Source organism: Anastrepha obliqua, chromosome 2 (assembly GCF_027943255.1).
Source record: "Anastrepha obliqua isolate idAnaObli1 chromosome 2, idAnaObli1_1.0, whole genome shotgun sequence".
NCBI lineage: Eukaryota > Metazoa > Arthropoda > Insecta > Diptera > Tephritidae > Anastrepha > Anastrepha obliqua.
In genome coordinates this window covers 89,642,782-89,660,978 of record NC_072893.1, presented here as the reverse complement: position 1 = coordinate 89,660,978, position 18,197 = coordinate 89,642,782, and the positions used below count along the sequence as shown (strand labels likewise).

General features: G+C 37.2%; 1 protein-coding gene across 1 annotated transcript in view; it reads right to left on the bottom strand.

The window, feature by feature from the left end:
* Window positions 1–18,197, bottom strand: part of LOC129237026 (uncharacterized) — a 111,873-nt gene that overhangs the window by 19,972 nt on the left and 73,704 nt on the right. The window lies entirely within an intron of this gene.

Sequence of the window (18,197 nt, the reverse complement as noted above, 5' to 3'; positions counted from 1 at the left end):
TCAAAAATTTAATAAAAAAAATATCAATAACTTGAAACAAAATATGCAAATCAACTACAAAAATAAGTAATTAAATATTTAAAATAATTAAATAATTATGCCTAGTAAAGATATAATATGTACGTAAGCGCTTTTAACTTTTCAATTTGACTGCAATGCTGATATTTCAGTAGGTTAATGAGTTATGGCTATGCTATGTAATATAATAATTGAGGAAGTCATTACAATGAAAATCGCAAAAGGTAATTTATTAACTTGGAACGAAGAAAAAACCTAAACGTTTACCATTTGTTACGGAAAAATAACAAATGACTAACTCCCGACTGTTGTATGCTCAACCACTCTACACGCACACATGCATATGTATTCCACATATATAAATATATATATATGCAACATTTAACAAGTAGAACTTACGATAAGAGAATTAACCACTTTTTACTATAAATGTTTTTCAAATACGTTGACTTCATAAAACTTTTTTATTTCGATATTTTCCCTGTCACTTCACCAACTAAGTGTAACTACTATACTCGCACATACCAACAGCTAATCGCCACTTGGCAAATAAGAGGAGACAAACATTTATGCGCATAATTTTAATACAATTTATGCAAAAATTACCCACTTCCAAGTACTCCCCGCAATTGATTTGTCGTTGGAAAATGCAGAAAAAGAAGAATGTTTGAATTTTTAATTGCAACTGATAAGCGATGGGGGGCATTGCGTATGAGCAGGCCACTTGAAGTTTTTGCTCGTTTTTTTTGAGTAATTTTTAAATTTTTCTGTTGGCACTTTTTGCTGCTTCTTAACTACTACGTACTTAATACTGACGGTTGGAGTTGGATTTGTTTGTTCTTCGTTTTTTGCGACATATTAGGAAAAACCCAAATTGCTTGCGCCATCGTTAGATACCGCGTGGCAACTTTTTGCTAGCATTTTAATTTAAATTGGTGGTATATTTATAGGTGATTATTATGGAGTTAAAATTTCCCATTTTTTCAATTAACAATTACTATATACTTATTTCTACAGTTTTGTTGCTCTGCATAGTTTTATGTGGCATTAACGAAATAAAAGCCTGGCAAAACTTGGTGACGTTGACGTCGATGTTGAGGTGGCGGTGGTGGCGGCATTTGGTCATATTTTAGCAGGGGAAAAATTAGTGGCGCAGAAAAATTCTGAATTTAGGTTAGTAGAATGTGGAACAAAGTGTTGCATAGTTATTAATAATTAGTTGCAACAAAGTGTTGCAATAACGGTGGCGTTATCTCCGCACTACTTATTATGTAGGCCGGCACGAAGTACGTAAGTAAACTATTTTAGTAGTAAAAGTTAGAGTCAGCAATGAAATAATACCTAAAAATTGAATGCTAAAAATAAAGGGAAAACTAAAGGTTTTAAAATTTGAAATTTGATAATTGGGATGATATTCAATGCTTTAATTAAAGGTTTAGGCCACTGTCGAAATTTCATAAAACCAAATTTTGTTGCTTAAAAGATGCAAGAAAGGTATTAAGGCTGGAAAAACGTATTAACACAACTGTTTTGTATTTTAGTGCGGCTGATCTCAATTCTAGGCGTAGAGTAACAAACATCTTAAACGCGTTTTTCTCGAAACTACTTCTTTTAAGTCGGCCGGACTCATAACTCGCACAAATCGTGGCTGACTTAATTGTTTATTCACGGTTACATTTGGCATGAAAAGGCAGATGTTTTTTTTTACAACAATTTAGCATACCAAAACATATGCATCTATACGATGTATGTAGGTATGTATAAAAAATTATAAATATTAATTTGTAGAAAAATAAATACACAATAAACTGTTTTATGGTCGCTCTACAGATCCTGGGCGATGCTACGACTACTAACATGCCTGTCAGCTTCGACCGCATTTAACAAGATCGCCTCTGCTACTACGTGTGATGAGCTGTAAATCTATATCTTTATCGAAAAGTCTTTACTTACACACTCCTTTGCTCTTTTTTTTCAGTGAGTTGAAAAATTCATTTGTGCAAAAGATGGAATTAGCTCATGAAAATTTTCATACAGATTTGTTCTCATTGGATACCGCATAATTTGACAATTGCCCAAAAAAATGGCTAGTGTCGATTGGTGTAAAGAAGAGCAAGCACATCTATGATATTGTAACAGGATACAAATCAGGGATCTATTCATGTGAGCCGGAAAAAATGCAGCAATTGCGAGTATGAATGTTTGAAGACAAGTTTAATCCAACAAAAATTGTTCACAGAAGAAGCACCTCAAAGCGAATAGTCACCTATTTTTTCGGAGAATCTGCCAGTTTTACCATTAAAGCAACTTAAACAATCAATTTTGAGTGGCACACAACCATTTGTTTTCCAGACAAAATTTTTCAGAGAATTTGGGGAAACCAAACGACGAGGACGAATTATCCCTCACCAATACAGCGCGGACTCTCATGTATCGGCTCACGCCCCTTACAGCTCCGGTTTGGCCGATTATGCCTTATTTCTGTTCCCGAACATTAAAAATAAAATGCTAGGTCAAGCCTCAAGCAGCTCGTTTTGTAGTTATCCACTTCTGAGTGGCAAAGGTGCTTTGATTGCTTATTGAAGCGAATGCAGAAGTGTATTGACTTCTAAGGAGAATGTTTTGAAAAACAATAACGCCATTTTCAATATTATTTTACTGTTTTTATTATTGCGTGCAAAATGTAAAAGACAACCCTCGTATGCGTTTCACAGTGTTATTAACCCTAATGCACAAAAATAAAAAAACCTAATAGACTTTACATTCAATGCGGCATCTGTTGGAGATGAAAGTAAAAACATGGATATCCATTATATGTAGGTATATCCATTTACATAATAATTTTTTGCCTGAAAAATGTGCTATTGTTATTCCTTCGATTCAAAGAATCTAATCAGGTACTGTAAAAGGCAAACAAACGATAATATAAATAAAAATAATTTAATTTACAATTGAAACGCTTTATTTGGAGGCATTTAGTTATTCGCAAAAGTAAAGTGCAATTTCATGAAAGCAAACGTTAATGTTCACCAGCGAGGCTAATATGCTTAGAAAAAAAAGCAAACAAGCGAACAAACAATCACCCTTTCAGGTGATAATGAAAAGGCGCATTTACAGGTACCATAAGGTATTTTATAGAAATTATGTGTAAACAGGTATATATGCACATATGTATGTATGCATGTAAATTTGTAAACTTGTAAGCAAGCATGATTACATGCATTGATATGGCCGACCATAGGAGAGCAGCAAAGTCAAGCAACAAAACTGAAAGGTAAAAAAGACGCCTCCTCCACCTTGAACTGCACAAATAGACATATGCATATGTAAGTATACAAAATTACATAAGTATCTAAGCACATAAGTGGGCATTATTAAATATAAACGTGCTGTTGCATTAATTCCCTAGAAGCGTTGCAGTGTCAACGTCGTCGCTTACAATTGCAATGAGGCAGTGCACAGTTGGCGCCTTTGTATTGCTTTTTGCACGGCACAAAACGCTTTTGAATAGTATACAAATATGTAAATATGTTTACATGCACATTTACATACAGTGTTGGCAAAAAAAATTAATATATTTTATAATAGCTAATTTTGCCACGCTGACTTCTAGGCAGTCCTGGCATATGTCAAAGTCACTGATTTCCATTTTCGTCTGTTGGTTGTGTTGTTGGCTGTTTGTTTAGCTTGTGTCCAGGTGAGATTGTTGCTGGATAATTTCTGGTGAAGACTGCGTAGCCAGGATCTTTTGGGCCGCTCTCTGCGCCTATCTACCTTGATGTTTTCGTTCTAAGACCGTTCCTGAGATTTCTCGCGCTGGTTTTCTTAGGTATGCTAAGAGTTGTTGTTCAGCTCAGTTTACTGGGCGTCGCTGCTCGAAGTATTTATTTAACCTCTAAAAACTTTGCGACATATGACAAAACGACACTTATGACACCTTATGAACCACCAATTTGTGTTTTTTCTTCTGTTTTTATTACAATCAATCTTAGTTTGCGCTGTTAATTAAAAAGTCAAATATAGCCCAACTCAAAAAATAGAAATTCTATGGATTTATGGAATTTAATGATGGATTTGAGGCGCTTATGTAATTTGATTAGAAAGAAACCTGCATTATTAGTATAACTCTTAATCAGGGAGTAACTCCATCTTCAGTTTTCTTCCTCTTTTAATCTTTTTCTACAGAGTTGTATTTGCACAAAAATACACAATGCTTCACGTACAGGGGTGTCACACATAGCTTTAGCTGGCATTTGCTACTCTACAGTTACTATAATCATTTGTATCGACAGTATGGTTGATATTGATTTTAATATTAATGTGCACTTCTTTTTATCACAACTGTATAAACATTCCCACCAGTTAATCTCCCTTTTATGAGGCAAAAGCAAGACGGTCTAAGCATTTCGTAGCATAAATTCCGGTTGGCATTGAATATTGACAATGCGACAACAATGCACCAACAAATTGCACAATGCGGAATATATGTTTGTATATATAAATATAAATATACATGACCATACAAAAAATGTATACCACCACTTCGAGTGATAAGGAATATCTTTGCGCTCTGATAAAGCAATAATTAGAATGAATGCACACTTGTACATATATACACACATACCTATTCAATGACAATGGGACACCTTCACTATGCTTGATTAGACACAAAGTTTGTTTGAATTTTGCAAAAGAAAACAAAAAAACCAAAAACGAAAAACGAAAAACGCTTCAAAGTATACCTCATATATCATACAAGTGCACTGATACGTCGAGCTCATAAATATGTACGTACACATGTATGTATGCGCATAATTATTGCACATGAAGTACTACGCTTAGTGGGTAAAATTTGCGATGCCGTCTATTTATTGTGCTTTTGTTTCAATTATAAACTTTATACAGTTGTTTGAATATGTATTAGATGAACTTAGGTAAATTTGCTCGAGTCGAGTTGAAGATCTGTTTGCACTGTGTGTGCGCATACCGCTACCAGCGACGTGGCGACTCTTCAATGTGTTTTTTTACTACATACTATATACACCTGTGTTCAAGATAAAAGAAGCGCGACGAATTACCAAATTGTAACTATTTTTTTGCATTCATTTTTGTTTATATTATTTTATTTTATTTCAAAATTGACAAAAATTTAACAAATTTCAAAAAACTACATTTTATTACATATTTTCAAATTTTTTTAAGGAATTTTGAAAAATTCTGGATATGCAGTTTTATAGCCTATTCAATTTTAAAGTGTAAGTGTGATGCCGCTCACAAATCGTGTTGATTTTTGACAATTTTCTTTAGATAGGATGTTGACAATTTTCTTCCATATAAAGCACATGTTTGGCAGTCTTTTATATGAAAGAAAATACTCAATGACTCAGCGAAAAATCTTATCAAAAAACAACCAGAACTTTGAGCCACTTTAAATTTGCACTTGCTATTGAATTAATTACAAACCTGATTGATTATATTTTTCTAAAAATTCTAAATAAGAAGTTGGAAATCTTGCTTAATTTTTTTTTTTAATTGGTCAAGTTTTTGTGAATTTTGTACAAAGCTTAGATCTTTGAATTATATGACTTGAGAATGCACTATAATTTTACAAACAAAAAACACAAAGTTAAAAGTTGGTATTTATTTTAAAGACAGGCGTGCATAAATTTTTTGTAGAAAAAAAGCAAAGTGGATAATTTATTCTAACATTTTGGGAAACGTTTATTGTCTATTTGACTATCCTGTGCAAAAACAAATATACATATTGTATTATACTTTTTGGCTGCCCCATTCGACTCACTGTGTGAAAAATATTGTTTTTCTCGACTTAATCCGTAGACTTGTAGTGATTGGCTTTGATCCTAATACAAATGCGCAAGGTGGTGCAAAATAAAGCGTCCAATTTTGTTTTTTAAATGCTTTAAATAAAAATATTGGTAATTCTTTAATTCTGTAGCAGGAACCACCGAAACTCAAAAAAATACGGGGTATTGTGTTTGATCCGCAGATGAAATAAGCTTGCGAAAGATATGCTTCTGCGGAAATACCTGCAAGGTTTTGAATCTATTTAATTTTATTTTTGTCATCTAAATTTCGAGTAGGAAATTTTATAGCCCATTGAATTTTTGTATTACAAAAAAAGGTGAAGTGGTAATTTTTTTACTGAAGGTTTAAAAACTGTTTGGCTATGCCGCAGCGATTGTGCAACAGAATGATAAGAAACAATTTATTTTTCATACTTCAATATGGCATGAATTGAAAATAAATCCACGCTTCCTTTGAAACCACTAAAATAAATTCTTAAAGGTAGGCCTTTTTTCGGCCGATAGACCGGTATGATCCAAGACGAATTCCCCACGAGGTAACTTCACTATAGCATCTGATGTGTTTTTTTTTTGCGATTTGCTGGATGGAATGTCAAAGCGTCTTAGTTCTTTGTTTGTTTACAAGCTCATTGACCATTACAATAGTTGACAATCAACAGCAAAGTGCAAAAACTAAATGCATGTAAAAGTTTGCCACTTCTATGAATTTGCCTTGGTATGACCCATTCCCAAGTTACATCAACCACAAATTAATCCAAACCAATCACTCTAAACTTATTCAAATCCATTTTTCTTTATCATTTCGGATAGATTTCTTATTAGTTACCTCATCTAAATTTCTATCTGCGTAAGTGGTAAGCTCTGCAATCGAAGTTACCCCTTTGTTTCCGAGATGATTGGCCGGGCTTACTTCAGATGTGTCTGTCAGCTTTCCCACGCTGCAGCAACACGACAGAAACATGATCTTTCGCGCATAGTTCGCATAGTTTTTGTGCTTAGCAAATTGTTTAACGACTCAGTGACTTGGAAAATATTACATTTTTATTAAGGAACGCACACCTCCCTTACAGTGGAATAGTCGAACAGCCCATATCAGAAAGCGAGTAGCGTTAAAATTTTTATCGCATCAAATGTTTTGCCCCCGCCTCATACTTGATTGAGAAATGGAAATCTATAGTCAACATTGTTGGCATTTTTAATGCCCTTATGTGTAGTGCGCATGCCTTTTTCGCAGAAATGATAACAACTATGTAAAACCGGCAATAAAATTCTAGACAACAACAAAACTCAACAATCGGAATGCCAAGTTAAGATATGCTATAGCGCATAAAACATAAACTCGTATCCTGCCGAGTGCGCTCGCTGCTTTCCCCGCCATTCCACGGCGTCTCGGTTTAATTCTACCTCCCGAAGCTTGACAGGCAAACCATAAAAAATTACCAAGCGGAAATCGGCACTCCAACCGATTTCAAACGAATACAAAAATGCGCATCTCCATCGTTTGTATTCGTACTGTTCATTTTTTCTAATTCTTCTTGTATTCCTTGCTAAATAAAATTTTATTGCTTTGCATTGCTTCAAACCGTCATGTAGAAAGGAACTTGTTGTGGATTCTTTTTAATTTTTTTTGATTTCTCGTAGCCAACACATTTACATTTACATTACAAGTCCATTCAATTTTTTTATTATTGTTATTGTTTTTGCTTTGTTTTCTTTTCACTTTTTGCATATTTTAATTTTTTCACATGTCAAACGCTTGTCCTTGTCTGTCAAAACGGCGCGCAAAAGCGTTGGAAGACAACGTACAGTGAGAACAACCATGCGTAGAAATGTGCGAAATGCGAGAGGAGGAGTGTCCTCAGTACATGATTCACACACCACCCTCTGACGTTCCAGCAACTCCCAACATCATCAGCGCTTATACGGTTCGGTGTGCTAAACTGACGGTGGTGTCGATCTGTCTGCCTGCCCCCCGCAACATGTCTGCGCAATTAAATAGTAATAAACTTGAGTTGTCGTCGGTGCGAATGTCGTCAGCCGCACAGTAACGCAGTCGTGACAGCCGCAAAATGAAGACGAACGTCTGTAGGGGCGTTATCGTTGTCGTGGCCACAGCTACCGCTGCCCCACCATCAACGCCAGTGTCAACTCTATCATCGGCCAGGCCAACAGCCAACAGCAGTCACATTTACATTCCAAGCAACGCGTCCACATCAAGCAAGTTCCCCAGCAAAAGACTAAATCGCGCATTTCGCGGACTTTGGAATTACCGAATGAATGCCGCCCATCACTATATTGTTCGCCTGTTGGTATAGCATGGTGGTAAAAATCCTCTCGCCTCTGATACGCATGTGCAGACATTGGCATGTTGGCAGTGCCCCCAGCTACATGCAGCTCGTCATCAAGAGCGGGCGAAGAGTGAGGTATGTGGACAGTGAGTGAGCTACTGAATGTCTGTCGCTAGTTTGCCAATTCTGATTCCCGCTGCCGTTACGTCGCACACCCCGTGGCCATTTTGGCTGTGCCTGGAATTCTTAAGCAATTTTTGTATGCTGTGTAATTTTTATGAATGAATTGTGAGCAGCTCAACAACGACCATGACGATGATAGACTAAGAACGTTGAACGATCAACGATCAACAACAACAACGGACGCGGCTTCGCGGTAGTCGATTGGTTTTGTTTGCATTATTTTCTTGCATACATAGCCGGCTTATTTTCATTTTCGCTGATTTTTGTACCATGAACTTTGCTTGTAAAAAGTTAAGACCTACCCAACAATCTACCGTCCGACCCCCTGTATACCCCAAACGACCAAACAACCGACCGATCGACCCGCCAAACATTCCAACCTGCTTGTCGTTGGGCACTTTCATTGAAGCAGTGCGTCGGCAACATGTGCCTGCTTACAACAACATTGTTTCCATTGCAATTGAGTGGCGGCTATGTGTGTATGAATGTGCGTACGTAATGCATACAGATGTACGTCCATGTGTAGTTCATATTTTTCATTTATTTCATTAAGCGCTGGCGTGGTTCAGCGCTTCACTAACTCTCCGCAAGTCAACCACATCCTAGCCAAACACGCATCCATCTCACGTTGTTGTATTGACATCGACATCGGCTGTGGCTGCGACTGCGACTGCGGCTACGACGAATCAACATGTGTTTTCTGCCATCCGTCTTCGTCGGGGCACCCGCGCTTTTGTCCTTCCTCTCATCATTCCTGCCAACGCCTCGCACACTTTAACAGCTCCATCGGATGACGCTGTTGCGCCGGCTCGTCGTTCATAACTTTCTCAAGCCTTCGACGGCGGCTACAGCAGAGCTCGCGGCACCGTAGGCGATTGCTGGTTGTAAAATAAATTCTCATGTCATTCGAATGTTCATACGACTTGTAAGCTGCTGTCTGTCTGTCTGCCTGCTTGGCTCTTGATTGTTGCGAGTTGCAGGATGTTGAGTTAAACAATTCGCACCCCCTAAAGAAAACGCGTTCAGTAATAAGGCGGCAAGGGACACAGGCAAACCCAGACAGAGTCGTAAACAAAGGAATATGCAAAGCGACACTTCGCGAAAGTGTACAAAAAACGGTAGTGCACAGTCGCATACAATATAACTAATGAGCGGAAGGACAGACAGACAGGCAGACCGGCAGGTCGGCAGGCAGTCAGACTGAAGAAAGCGACAAACCTCGGCCTTTATACAAAGCGGTGGACGAGTCCACACGCATAGTATATGATTAGCTAGGCGGCTGATATGACGTAAGCGACGCGGAGAGTGTCCATTAATGGAGATCTCAGCAAAGTAGAACAAGTGAAAAGCTTACAAATTAAACTCAATTAAATTAAAAATCAAAACATTTACATGGAACTACTATTAGAGTCACCTGCGCATTACATTTGTACCTTATACAATTGTTGATACTTAAAGGCATTGGACGAAGCTTCTTCACACAAAAGCGTTAAAAAGAATCACTAAACGTCAAGACGCTTGCGTGCCATTCCTATTTTAATTGTTGCATCAATTTAAACTAAGTAGTTAATTAAGGCTAATAACGATAAAATCAAATATGTCCAAAGAGGATATGTCAAGGAAAATGTTCTGCATTACGGCAAAGGTCTCCAATGTAGTATATTTCAGCAATATACATACTATCCTGAGAACGAGAGTTTTAATACTTTTACAGCAAGATTTTTGCACGGCCACAAAATTTACCACCGTCTCAACTCAGATTTTTATCCCAATTGATATGTTTCTGGTATACTTATGAAAGCCAAAAGCTCAATTGTCTCAATTGAAAGAAAAGCTCGTGAGCATCGATCAAGTTGATCAGAAACAAGGCTGATAAATTTAGAAGGTTTGCTCTTTAACTATGGTGAAAAAGAAACTGGTGAGGGGAACTTCGGCTGCCACCCACGTCACTTGGGAGATTCGGCAGCCAATTCTGCACGATTATTTCACATGTATTCACACACTCGTCTAATCAGTCGTTGTTCAGATGGCAACGAAGTGTATTGGTATTGTTGTATATCATCTACACATTCTTATTTCTTTTTTTCTTTTTTGTAAACACCTCCCTTCGACGACAGCCCATCAGCTGATTCTATCAAATTCGCTCAGAGCCAAATAACTTCTCTAAAAAACTTTTCACCATGGACCAAAAGTAAGGAATAGTTGGTAAAAAAATACAGCAAACAGTAAATGTGTTTTTTTTTTAATATTCTCAAATAAAGTAAAATGCGAGAGATGAATGCATCGAAAGTGTCTTTACCACACATTTTCATTTTCAGCATCTGATGCACTTTTCGCTTGCTCGCATCATTTTTTTAACTGCATTCAAACTGTCGATATCGATAACTATGGCTTGACAAATGTGAATGCCTAACTGTGTTGACATTTACGAATAGGTTCAGTAAGGTTGGATATAATAAAAAAATATCATTCCAACAATATTTCTGTTTTGTGTTATTATTTCAAGTTGTCAAGCTCTTACAAAAAACACGCTATACTTTTCTTGCATTTTTTCATTTGTTCGCTTGGAGGGCATTTCAAGAAAAAAAAATTATCATAAGAAAAATCTCGATATACAAATGTCACACCACTAAGGTATCTGCTAAAAATAGTGCTTATAAGCTGATCTTACGATAAAGAGCGAGCCTATCTCTAGCTAAGAAATGCATCTACCTCCGAAATCCAGGCAAAAATACTCTATTTGAAATGCTTTTTGAAGTTGGTGTTTCGCTTCGTTTTGAAACTTTTTTTCTTTTTACAAGTATACGTTTTTAATCCCTTTCAGTTCTTGGTTCGAGTGACTTGCATATGTGTGATTTTAGCTTTTTTGGCGTCATCCATCCATGGTGAATATAGAGCTTCTTCTTAATTATGGCTATTACATTCTGATCCAACTGGGCGCCAAGTATCTTTTTGAGCGGCCACTTGATTTATTCTTCACCGAGCCAACGCAAAACCGTCCTTCTTCGTGCAGTGACATAAGATGATCCAGTGATTTTCGCCAATTTTGTATACCTAATATTGGAATTTTTTAAATCCCGTGCATGAAACACCAAATAATAAAAAAAAAATGTCTAATAGCGGTCACTACTCGACGGGCTATGACCAGCCTCCGAGTATTTTTCTGCCATGAAAAAGCTTCTCATAAAAACCATTCTTCATTCGGAGGCAGCATAAAACTGTAGATCTCTCCATTTCATAGAGAAAACACCAAAACTCACACCACAAATAGGAAGAAGAGCTCGGTCAAACACCCGAAGGGTATAAGCCCAAATAAGAAATACATAGGTATATATTCCAATTTGTTTGCGGAATTCCGCGATCGTATTTGTTTTTTTCGTTATTAATGCTTACACCGCAGTAGCTAATTTAGTTTCAGTCATGTAATGAAACACCCATTTCAAAGCAATGTCATTGTTAAAATTTTTGTCAGGTGTTCAAAAATTGCAGGACTTTTTGTCGGTCCTTATGGTCCATCGCTGACAGACAGACGTTCTGGACATTCCACAATATGCCAGATAGGTTCACCATTGGGAGAACGTGAACAGCAAGTGTCTGAGTCTAACTTGCAGCAAATGGTGTTATAATGGACTACTAAGAGTGCTTGGTGTGTGTGCGCTGCTCCTACTTGAGAGAGTGGCAGCCAGCATATGTCTAGAAACTTGTAGGTTTTAGCTTCCCACGTTTCGAATTTTAATATATTATATATGTATCATAACTTGTGGGAAAATCAAACGAACCAGTTAGTTAAGTAGAGATTATCGCCAATAATTATCTAATAATTTCAAAAGACTTCGTGCCGTTTAGCCAGTACAGGGGACAAACATAGACACGTTGGCATGCTGCGGAAAAATAAAAAACCAACTGAGCAGGAATCAGCAACAAATCCCAAAAAAAAGCGCGTGCAAACACAATATACCACTAGCCACTTCGCAACTTAATGTCTGCATCGCAGTTGAAGTTGTCAATTTCTTGTTCCGACAACGTCTGCCAGACTGCTGCTGTTGCTGACGACGATGGAAAATTATGAATGTGCAGAAATGTGTGTATGTATGTATGTATAAATTTCCCAAAGAAAGTGAAAACGCATTTGTTTAGTTTAGTTTGCACGCCCGCCCAGCCATCCAACGTCAGTGCGTACGCGCGCGCATTTTGTTGCATGCAACGGCCAAGAAAATTGCTAAGCAAAACATAGTTGCAACTGAACTGTCATCTTTGTGTGAGTGTATGAGTTTGGTAGTCAGCATGTTGAAAGAAATATACTAACATATGTACATAGCAGATGCAAAGAAAATATTTAAAAAGGAAAAAGCAGCAATTATGTGCGCAAGTGCGCGTAAATGCTGCGGCAATAAAATTATCAACTATAAGAAATGTTCCCGCAATAATAAAAATTATTGTATTAGTTTTTTGTGTGAATGCAAACGTATGTGCTAGTACTTATAATTGTCGTACGTGTTGAGGGCAATTAACCCGTTCAGTGCGTGGACATAGCATGCAGCGTGCAGCGTGCAACATCAGCAGCTGCGTGGCAGTGAGAGTAAAATTCATGAGAATTCGTGTGAAAGACTGGTAGTGTAGACTTTGATTGAAAAAGACAAAAAAAAACCACCGGAAGTCATTTAGTGTGAAATTCTAGACGTAAACATTTGGACAGATAACCACAAAAAAGTGCTACTAAATAAATCAGGAACAGCGTAGGAAATAGGATGCTGTTCATATGAATATGGCTCAATGAGCTGCGCTAGTTCGCAGAATTTGATTTTTTCTTATGCTCTCAAAAGCTTTTATCTGCATAAATGTAATATAATAAATGCTTTAGTATTTCAACGCTTAAGTGATAAAAATGTCTAGACCATAAAATAGAAGAATGCAAAGTAGACAATGGATGATAGGTAGATGAGAATAGATATGCCAAAGTTTATCTTCGTAACTCAGAACACAAGGTAGAGCGTACAAAGGGAAAGGTACACATCTTGGAATAGGGTCTGAAAAGACTAAACACACAGGGCGGCAGAGGTGTTAAGTAATGCAATCTAGACTGTTTACAATCGTAGCATTCACATTTATTGGGTAACAGTTTTTAACTGCCTTTCAGTCACTTTTCTGATTAAAGACTGCAAGAAGTGAATTCACTAGTCAGTCTTGTTATACTAACTGGTAAGTCATTTTACCGTTTTAGGTGAATAAAAATATTTTAAAGCAATCAGTTGTTAAATTTCAACAAAAATATATAATACTATTTAAATTATACAACATGAGAAGGCTCATACCAGATGTTGCAAACTACCATCGGAAGATTTATGATTTTTGCAAATGGCGTCAATCCTATTTGACACTTGTGAACAAGACAGTTGCAGTATATAAACAGACTAGGAACGTTGCGAGTGTAGGTCAAAATAAAAATTTCCATCACTCGAAATTATTAATTTTTGTTAAGTAAAAAAGTTATTCAAAAACAAAATTGGATGATTAATTTTGTGTCACCTTGTATAGCTTCAAAACACTAACAAATATTCTTGTATAGGGTGTTGTTTTCAGAAATATTGTTGAAATGATTTTTTTTAATACCATCTTGTTGATAATTTCATGGGATTTTTTTTTATTTTTTTTTTTTTTTTAATAAAATATCCGGATATGTGCGCCCCGACGATTAGTTACGTGGTCCATGCGAACAGTCCAATTTTTGATTAAAAATAAATAAAATAAGAGTTTATAAAATAAAAAAAATAATTGACGCGTACATTTCTGTTAGGTGTTTAGCCGAGCTCCTCCCCCTATTTGTGGTGTGCGTCTTGATGTTGTTCAAAATGGAAAGACGTACAGTTTTAAACCGACTCCGAACGGCAAATGGTTTTTACGAGAAAATTTTTAATGGCAGAAATACACTCGGAGGTTTGCCATTGCCTGCCGAGGGGCGACCACTATGTATTAGAAAAAACTTTTTCTATTATTTGGTGTTCATGCACTGAGATTCGAACCTACCCATTCGGCTACGGCGGTCGCTATTTTTTGTTATTTTTTCCAATAAATCTGGCACTGTGGCGTCATTGGCTTGCAAGTTGTGCCGTTTCATTGGTACCAAATGTCGTCGATGTTTAGCTGATTAATTTTTAGAAACAAAAACTCAGTCAACATGGCTCGATAGCGTTCGCCATATCGTCATTTTTTTCAAAGCCTATTTCCACAATTTCAGAGCGTTATTCTGGCTTTAAACGATTCGTGATGACTTGTCAAACCTTACTGAACAGAAATGCCAAACAGTTCGCTATTCTCAGCTGTCAAACCATAGTTATTAATATCCATAGTTTTCATGCAACTAAACAAACACCAGATACAATAATAGCTGCCCAACATATGACAAAACTGAAACTGATTTTTTTTAACAACAAAAAAAGTTATCGAATCAACGCGATTTTTGAGCCACTTGCACTTTATGTTGCCTCCATTGTTGTTGCGCCGTTCATATGAATAGTTTAGAGAAGGAGAACTTAAGTAAAGGGAAGAAGTGACGAAAAGAGAAGCGATAATAGTTGGGCCAAACGCAGAATTAAAAACTGAGTAGAGCTGCATTAAAGATATCTTCAAATAGATTCAAATTCCCATCACATCATTGGTTTCTGTTTCTCCCATTGGAGCATAGGGCCGCAATAAAATACATCATCTGGTTCTATTTTGGGCAAGAAGCTTAATTCCGTTCCAAGTCTTTTCTGGTGCTTCCCTTTCTTTATGGACTATTTTCCCCCGTGATATTTTTGATGAATTCCCATAACTTATTTGAAATAAGAAAAGGAATTATAAAATTTATAGACAGAGTATCATTTAAGAAATCAAGGACCAAGTACCATTAGTCACTGCGCTGCTGGAACTGTGATATTTAGGAAAAAGCAAAAGTAGAAAAATACCCGATATCAAAGAAGGTTCTGGACTACACAAAAACTGTCACATAAGATATGTTCTTTTATCTCCGATCTGCAAAAGAACATTAGGTAATGCAGGGAATTGCGTGAATAACAACAAAACAAAATAAATAATTTGAGTTCGCATAAGCGGTTTGACCAGATTAACAGTGTTGCAAAGTAAAAAACAAAAACTCTAGTTTGAATGGGCACCTACAAATTACTTGGTAAAGCCCAACTAAACACCAAACTATGGGAACCACAAATTGAACGAAACAAACTGGAGCAGCGAAGTAAAATCGCGTAGGAGTTTTTTTAATCAAAATATCAAATAAAATACATATATGAATGTACCAAAAATTTTATTTATGATATTATATAATTAAAAAATTATATTCACCGAGGATTCTTCAAAATTGCTCAATTCAATTCACTCTGTTTCTTGTACACAAATTTTAACCACACAAATATATTACAATATTTTCATAAATGACACCAGTGCAAAAAATAAGCTGTTCTGAGCGTTCTTTTGCAGGTCGGTCGGATGTACACATTCAGTTTAAAATATCAGGGTATAAAAATTGCATGCAGACCGATTCAAATGAATTTGCTTTGCCTCTCTTACCACCACCTAACACCATCGGTGGCGGCACCGCGCAGAAATAAGAGCCCCCCAGACGGGCTACAAATGAAATTGACTAGCAAGCAGCCAAAGTGCTAGTTAACTAACCGCACACATACAAGCACACAAATTCACACACATGTGCATAAAGAACAATATTCATGCAACAAGTGAGGAGGCAGTCAGGATGCGAGACTAAATCGTTTTGAATGGTATTTATGAGATCGCTGCCACAGCATCGAAATGAAGCAAATGCAACAGGCAGACAGGCAGTCAAATAGCCCGACGGCGAGTCCAATTCCTAACCGCACGCCCTGTTCGACTCACTCATCGGAGTCCTCTATTGCGCAAAATTCATTCATGAAATTTAACCCACACACAGACACAAATTACTCTTGGGTATATACATACATATATACCACAAAATCGCAAACTTAACTCACGACAGCGACACGCCAATGGTTGCAAGTAACAAATAGACTTGTACAAATGTACATACTCGTGCAAACATATGTAGAACGCAACATAAACGAAGTAGCGATATATAAAAAGTTGCCAAACAAATGGATTACAAAGACAAAATCACAACAACAGCAGTCACCAAAAGGACGACGATAACTATAAAAGTGGCAGCATTTGTTTTCATGTGTAGAGTAAGTTTATATGTTTGTATGTATGTAGAAACGGTCGCGTTTATGGTCAAACGCGAGTCTAAATGGGCCCACACTTGTACTCATAGCTATGATTATCGCCAGTACTCTTCGAGTTTCGGCATCGGCTCAAACGAAGTCGCTTTTTTCTTTCCCACCTTGGTTTTTTTGGTTGGCTTCAGTTTTTGTTGTCATTTTGCTGTTTTTTTTTTATTACATTTTATTTCAGATGAAATGTTTGCAGATAAGAGTCTACCAAACAAACAGGGCCACCGATACAAAAGAAAAGTCATATGGGGCAACGTTCCCTGCAGAGAAAACTAACTGAAACTGATATTTAAAGGAAATACACTATGGCACCGGAACATCTTGAGAAAATAATCTCCAAAATGGTTCACCTTCTCAGGACGTGTATACTAAAAGGTATATTAGCGGCCGCCGTAGCCGAATGGGTTGGTGCGTGACTACCATTCGGAATTCACAGAGAGAACATAGGTTCGAATCTCGGTGAAACACCAAAATTAAGAAAAACATTTTTCTAATAGCGGGCGCCCCTCGGCAGGCAATGTATGAGTGTATTTCTGCCATGAAAAAGCTCCTCATAAAAATATCTGCCGTTCGGAGTCGGCTTGAAACTGTAGGTCTCTCCATTTGTGCAACAACAGCAAACAACAACATCAAACAACATCATCAACAACATCAAACAACCCAAAAAGGGTGTACGCGCCAATTATATATATATATATATTAGCGCAAGAGCAAAGCCTTACTTCAAAGTTTATTATAGTGTTCGATTAGAAAATATTTAGAATTTCAATATTTAAAATGCTTTAATCTTTGTCCGATCTAATTAAGTCGGCTGAAGGGACACTGCGACCTAAAAGTAATTTTGCATTCCAATACCACATTTTTAATTTACCGCACCCAGCCCTTCAGATTTGTAGTATTTGCAAGCTCCTTAATAAAGGCTGCATTCCTAGGCTAAGTTATATTATATTTTAGTCGTTTTTTGTACCATTGAAGAAAACGAGAAAAGAACAAAATAGGGAAGATATGCCAGGTGAATTGCGACCGAACGATGACTATAATGACGGTTGTGACTACCTACTGGTTAATATTTAGGTGTGCTATATCAGCAGGCGCAGCAAAAAAGAGAAAAGATGCCCAAATCTTAGCCCCGCGATAGCAGCACACAGCGAAGAAGAAAGCGCTGAGATAAATCCACCTCAACATGCACACAACTGTCACAAAAAAGGCTCGACGTAATGTCATGTCACATCATGAATACCCCGCGCACAATGCCCGCTAAAGGCACCCCCAAAATTCGAGAGCTGAGGCTTTATCAATATAAGAAGCTCCCTTGAGCGCCTTCGATCTACTCGTGGCTAGAAGCATTCCGCGACCTCACAAGTTGGTGTATTTGCGCAGCGCTCGCTGAGTTAACGCGAAGCTCACCATCCCAGGAGTCATCACTACAGGTAGTCAAGGGAATCCCAATCCTCCAGTTCCACTTTCTAGCTGGCTCATCCACAGAAGAAATTGAGGAGAATCTCTTCTCGTCAGCTTATCTACTCACATACATATTTCACTAGTCAAACGAACATCAGCTCAAGATGAAACGATTTTTCTGCACGGGTATACATGCATGTATCTAAACATGTATGTACATATGT